This window comes from Chamaea fasciata, unplaced genomic scaffold, assembly GCF_029207755.1.
Source record: "Chamaea fasciata isolate MVZ Bird 193981 ecotype frontalis unplaced genomic scaffold, bChaFas1.0.hap1 SCAF_38, whole genome shotgun sequence".
NCBI lineage: Eukaryota > Metazoa > Chordata > Aves > Passeriformes > Sylviidae > Chamaea > Chamaea fasciata.
In genome coordinates, this window is record NW_027094123.1 from 400,192 (window position 1) to 407,517 (window position 7,326).

The window sequence follows — 7,326 nt, forward strand, 5'->3', positions numbered from 1 at the left end:
ATGAAAAATACAAGCCAAAATAGAAAATCTAGATGCTGAAAGGAATATCAACCAAGTCAAATCCAACTTTTAAAAACAGAATCCTCAAGAAATGATTCACCCACCCCAAAACAAATGCAGCAGGAGAGGCAACTTATTCATCTCACAGAGATCATTCTCCTATCTCTCCATGCTCTGCTCCAAAGTGTGTTCAAATCAAAGGTTCTCATTTTTTTCCTCTTCCCCTCAATTGTATTTAATTAGGTTGGTTTTTTTTTTTCCTTTGAAGTCAAGGGAAAGAGACCTATTTATTTCAAGGAATATTTAGCCTGGCCTTTTCCTTCCAGTGTTCTACCTCACTGCATCTTCAACCCCATTGTTCCATAGGGACAGGGAGGCATCCAAATAAAGATTAATAAAAAGGCAATTCCTGTGGTGTTATCAATTGAAGAAACAGGATCACTTTTCCCAGTGTCAATGAACTTCAATACACTAATAAAATTAACAAATATCAAAGTGGTTTGGGTCTGAAATAGAAACATTTCCAGTAAATCTGAGTAGCTTTTCCAAATATTGGGCAAATAGTTTGATACACTTTGAAATACTAAAATGTCTCCAGTGCTCCAAGATGAAGCTGAGCAAATTTCACTGAGTGAAATGAGAGTAGACATTGTTTGCACCTTCTAAGCATGCATTATATGTTCATCTTGGTGTTTAAAACAAGGCCACTACAAGGAGAATTTCCACTGTCCCAGCTGTCAGTAACTGGTTTTGTGACTTACCTGCTGGGGAATTACTCACTTCCCATTGCAAATCTGAAATCACTGTTCATTTGGACAGATTGCTCCTGACTGCACCCTGATGATGTGTCCTCAGTCCAGCTCGCGGCACTGGCAAGATAAATGTGTAGAATGAGATTAGGGGCAAAACACTAACAAAATTTGCTTAGATCAAAGAGATGCACTCACACCCTGGCAGTACTACCTGACATCTTCCTGACAATATTATGAGGCAATTAATGTCTGTATGTCTTGGCTGATGGAGGTGAATTATGGTAAGTTCTAGGAGGCAACTGTCTAAAGCAGGGGAAGCTGATTAATTACCCAGCAATAATTCATTATTGAGACATTTAGGTCGACTTGTGCACCACAAAGTCAGAGGGAGCAGGAAACAACCAAACCGATGAATACTGTTCAGACTAAACTGTTGGCAGCTATAGCCACAGAGGCACATTTACAGAGAAAATGACACCATCTCAGAGAAATCAGGTGCCTGGAAGCAAATCCTCAAACCAAGTGGGCACTCTCCATCCCACACAAGGGACGCATCAGCACGTGCAGCAGGAGCCCCTGTGCTGGCATTCTCACTGTTTCTCAGGTCTACCTGTTCCCTGCCTCAAACAGGGGCACAAATGAGGAGCCAGTCTGCAAAGCCTTGGGCTTTCATCTCACACTGCTACACTGAAGCAAATGGACAGGAAAATAGAAGAAGCCTGAATACACCTCTGCTGATAAAGATCTGTATGTTAATACCATTAACATTGACTACATCGAATTTAAAGCTGATATCTGCCTGCATATCACATCCAAGTCTCTTTTCAGGTGTACAAAAAATGTGTCCATTTCACAGCATTTCTGCCTTTACTTCTCCACCTGGATCATACAGAAAATACATTTCTTGGCCACCAGCAAATCATTACCCCTCATGGGGGCTGTTCCCTAAAGAGTTTAAGTACCAGAACAATGGACTACTGCACAGCACCAAATTTCAATTGTGACTTAACTATTCCACAAAGGGGATTTACTGTAGTAAATCACCTCTCAGGAATACACAATTATTTGAAATTTCACTGACATTTTCCACTAACAAAACAGCACTTCTACTTTAGCAGTGATTCGAAGATGGAAACTTTCCATAAAGCCTTTTCTTCCCTCTGGGTGTCAGAGTTGTCCTCAAAGTCCTTCTGTGTTAAAAATTAATTGTCTGGTTTGGTCTAACACACCCAATGTATTCGTTAGGGAGTACACGCACAGTAATACCTCAGAAAGGTTACAACCCTCCTCCCCAAGATCTTGGATGACAATTTTGGGTTACTCTGAACCTCTCTCCAGCTTTGGCTTCTGAACTTTTCCTTTAATCTACTTTTTCATTCACTTCGTGTATACCGATACAGTAGTTTTCCTCTTTTTGTAACCTGGTGTCCAAATACCAGAACGACCGCTTGACCATTTCCATAAGCAAACCATCCTCTGCAAAACTCTTCAGTCAGAATCTTATTATTAAAGCAACTTTTTCCAAACAGTTTCTGCCGCAGAGTCCAAGGGCCCTCTGCTCAGAATCCTTTTCCTTAAAAGCATGGGGATATGGATGATTTCTGTGCCCCGTAAAGGTCCAGTGCCATTCACCTCTGGATACCAACCTGTTCTTCCATCTGACTGGGGATGGAGTCGTGGAAGATGAGAGGATTTCTCTCCAGCAATGATATCCTGCCCCTTGGCAGATATCAGGCAGTTCAAATCAAATTTCAGGTTTAGCTCACAACACTCAGGATGCTGACAGATGATGGAAGCACTGTCACAGCAGCTCTGGCTTGACTTTCCGCCTACACTACTGTACATTTTAAACCACTTCTGAACAGGATCACTAGAAATGGGCAGCCATCCCTAAATCATCCCTGAAAACACAATGGCATCCAACAGGTGTTTGCTTGAGTTATGCCCCTAAGGGAAGGCAGTACTTAAACAGGCATAGAGAGGATAAAAGGAATAATTCTGTTCCTAAGAGCTGCCTCCTTCCACCTTCTCCTCATTTGCCAAGGCCACGCACGAGGCCGATCAGCGCCGCCGGCGCCTCCGGAACCACCTGCAGCTGGCGGCCAAAGGTGACCAAAAAAACCCCCCAAAAAACCCCCCAAAAAATTTGGGGGGAGGGGGAATCCCTCCCCAGAATGATATTTTTACACTTTTATTTATTTCGGGTTTTTTTGTTTGTTTAATAAGGCCCTCTCCGGCAACCCTTTGCACAAAACCCGCTGAGCTCCCCCGGGGCCGCTCCGGCCGCGCCCTCAGACACCCCGAAAAGACCCTGGAAAGACACGTTGGGCTGAGGGGGGAATCCTGAAAAATTCAAAAGAATTAAAAAACGGAAATATCCGACTCGGTTTTTTGGGGCAAAAAACGGATAAAATCGGGAGGATTTGGGGCGGTTTGGCCTCCGGGGCTTGCCGTACAAAATGGCGGCGCGGTGTGAGGGCGACAAAATGGCGGCTCGGAGATTTCGCCGTACAGAATAGAGAAAACAGGGATTTGGGAAGAAAAAGGGGGATTTCGGGGGAAAAAGGGGATTTTAGAGATAAAAAATGGATTTTCCGATTCTAAATTTGGAGAAAAAAACGGATAAAATCGGGAGGTTTTGGGGCGGTTTGGCCGCTGGGGGTTTCCGTACAAAATGGCGGCGCTGTTTGAGGGAGACGTGAGGGCGACAGAATGGCGGCGTCTTGAGGATCGTGCCGTACAAAATGGAGAAAACGGAGATTTGGGTGGAAAAAAGGGGATTTGGGGGGAAAAGTGGATTTTAGAGATAAAAATGGAAATCTCCGACTCTAAATTTGGGGGGGAAAGGGCAAAATTTAGGGAGTTTTGGGGTGGTTTGACCGCTGGGGGTTGCCGTACAAAATGGCGGCGTGGTGTGAGGGGTGATGAGCGGGCGGCAAAATGGCGGCGCCCTGAGGATCTTGCCGTACAAGATGGCGGCGCGCGGGTTTTTTTTTTGCCTTACAAAAACGAAGAAAATGGACATTTGGGGGAAAAAATGGGATTTAAGGGAAAAGAAAGAAATTTTAGAGAGAATAATGGAGATTTTGGTTGGGAAACGGGAAAATTTGTCGGGTTTGGGGTGGTTTGGCCGCTCGGGGTTGCCGTACAAGATGGCGGCGTGCGGGGGGTTTTGCCGGATAAGACGGAAATTTGGGGGGGAAATGGAGATTTTGGGGAAAGAAGGGAGATTTTAGGGGGGAAAATGGGGATTTTAGAGGGAAAAACGAAATTTTTTGGGGAAAAAAATCGCTTTAAAAAGAAAAAAAATCCCCAAATCGGCAAAACCTGAGGGGAAAAATTTTCCCAAAAACTGCCTCAAACTCCCACAAACAAACAAACAAACAAAAAAAAAACCAAAAACAACCCCGCGGCGACAGCAAAACAACAACAACAAAAACCGGCGAGCTGAAAATTTATTGAAATTTAATTTAATTTAATTTTAATTAAAATAATTTAAAAATTAATTATTTGATTATTTTAATTAAAATTTTTCGATCCCAAAAAATCCCAAAAATTCACCCCAAAATTTCCACCCAAAATCCCAAAAAATGACCCGAAAATTTCCACTGAAAACTGAAAATTTTTAAGCCTCAAAATCCCTCAATTTTACCCCAAAATTCCCGCTAAAAATTGGGATTTTTAGAGCCTCAAAAATCCCCAAAATTCACCCCAAAATTGGAATTTTTGAAGTTCCAAAACCCCCAAAATTTCCACCCAAAATCCCAAAAATTCACCCCAAAACTCCCTCCTAAAATCCCTCAAAAACCCCCAAAATTCCCACTAAAAATTGGGATTTTCAGAGCCCCAAAATCCCCAAAAATTCACCCAAAAATTTCCACCCAAAATCCCAAAAATTTACTCCAAAATTCCCTCCCAAAATTGAGATTTTTAAAGCCCCAAAATCCCCCAAAATTCACCCCAAAATTCCCACTAAAAATTGGAACGTTTAGAGCCCCGAAATCCCCCAAAATTCACCAAAAATGCCCTAAAAATGACCCAAAAATTCCCACTAAAAATCAGGATTTCAGAGCCCCAAAATCCCAAAAAATGACCCCAAAATTCCGACTGAAAAATGGGGTTTTTTGAAGCCCCAAAATCCCTCAAATTCTCCCCAAAATTCCCACCCAAAACGCCAAAACTTCACCCCAAAAATTCCCATTAAAAATCAGGATTTCAGAGCCCCAAAATCCCAGAAAATGACCCCAAAATTCCCACTAAAAATTGGAATTTTTAGATCCCCAAAATCCCCCAAATTCTCCCCAAAAATCCCAAAAAACCCCCCAAACCCCCTCCCAGTACAAACCAGTACAAACCAGTAATGAAAAACCCCAAACCGGTATAAACCAGTATAAACCAGTACAAACCAGTCACCCCAAATCCCTTCCCAGTTCATCCCAGTTCGTCCCAGTGACCCCTAAAGCCCCTCCCAGTACAAACCAGTAAGGAAAACCCCCAAACCAGTACAAACCAGTATAACCCAGTGCAAACCAGTACAAACCAGTATAAACCAGTAACTCCCAGTATCCCCCAGCGCCGGGCCCTGGCCCTGAGCCGATCCCTGGAGGTCGCCGAGCGTCGAGAGATCCCAGTTCAAACCAGTACGGACAGGTGAGGGCACTGGGACGGGGACTGGAGGGCACTGGTTTGTACTGGGATGGACTGGGAGTGGGTTTGGGGGTCACTGGTTTGTACTGGGATAGACTGGGAGTGGGTTTGGGGTCACTGGTTTGTACTGGGATGGATTGGGAGTGGGTTTGGGATCACTGGTTTGTACTGGGATGGACTGGGAGTGGGTTTGGGGTCACTGGTTTCTACTGGGATGGACTGGGAGTGGGTTTGGGGGTTACTGGTTTATACTGGTTTAAACTGGTTTCGGGGTTTCTGGGCGTGGTTTAACCTTTGCCCCTCCCCCACATGTGAACCGATCACGCCCCTCATCAGGCCACGCCCCCTTCCCTTATATAGATCGACAACAAGGGCGGGGCAAACTGGGCGGGGCCTGGGGGTTACTGGGTTCTACTGGGAGGGAGTGGGAGGGGCCAACGTGGCTCTGACCCCGCCCACCGCGCCGATATGCAAACTTATGTAAATGAGAGCACAAATAAACGCGAATGACGTCACTGACCACGGGGACTGGGAGTTACTGGTTTGTACTGGGAGGGGCCTGGGCGTGACTCAGACCCCGCCCACCTCACCGAGGCGCCAGCCTTATGTAAACTTATGCAAATGAGAGGCGAAATAAACGCCGGTGACGTCATTTGTACGCTGAGGAGCAAAGCGGCGCCGCGGGGCATGACGGGATACACCGGGGCGCAGAGCGGCACCGCAGGGCATGACGGGATACACCGAGGCGCAAAGCGGCGCGGGGCATGACGGGATACACCGGGGCGCAGAGCGGCACCGCGGGGCATGACGGGATACACCGAGGCGCAAAGCGGCACCGCAGGGCATGACGGGATACGCCGAGGCGCAAAGCGGCGCCACAGGGCATGACGGGATACACCGAGGCGCAAAGCGGCGCACGGCATGACGGGATACCTGAAGTTCCTCTCCTAAAGGAAGGCTCAGCCTGGGACTCACTCCTCTCTCTTCCAAGACACCACTTTGGAAAACTGCAGGATTCCAACCTAACCCTTCCTCCAACACAGGGGCCGGAAGAAAAGATTCAGAATTTCTGTCCACCCCCATAGGTTCAGCCATACAGCTATGGCAAAATGCATCTCTTCTCTGCAGTCTTCTCACGTAAGATTTGTTTCTTTAATAAACCTTTCCTCGCAGGAGCAGTCTTACATCAGTAGGAGATTTATAGTATTTTAAGTAAATTTATAAACCGAGGGTTTGTAGTTGCACATACAGCAGAGATTCCAGATGACAGCAGAGCAGACCAAATGCGGCCAGACTGGTGTTTTAAAACTGAGGTCATCGACTGATTCCTGTGATCCACGATCCCAACACCAGGCCACACCTGGTGTTCTTGCCTCTAGAGAAAAGCACACAACCTATTATCTCTGCTGAGCTCATTTGGTACCATTTAATACGTATTTATCACACACTCACAAAATGGCAAGTGTGGTTGCATCACTACCACAAAATGCTCTTGGGGATTTACTCAATCATTGATGATTACAGAAATGGTAAGAAGAGAGGCCAAACAATAGGGGGAAAAGGTGGATTTACCCTACACAGCATCCAAATTCTTAACAACAGGATGGACTTTGCCACTTATTGCTAATGCTAACTCACATAGAAGGAGTTAGAAGTTTGATCTGCAAGACAGTTCACACAAGGCCACAAAGGAAAACAAGCACTTTACATGTTGAATTTCACCCGTTTATGAGGTTTTCTCATGATATTTAACTTCAATTATCAAACACAAATTTTCAAACATACCAGTGAACATCCCTCAGTCCAGAGTCTGTGCCTATTTCTTGCTCTAAGTTAGATGAGCGAACAGATAAAATTGTATCAGCTCCTTTGAACTGACCAATTTCAATTCAATTGTGCTTACAGCATTTCAACGGCGAACAAAAAG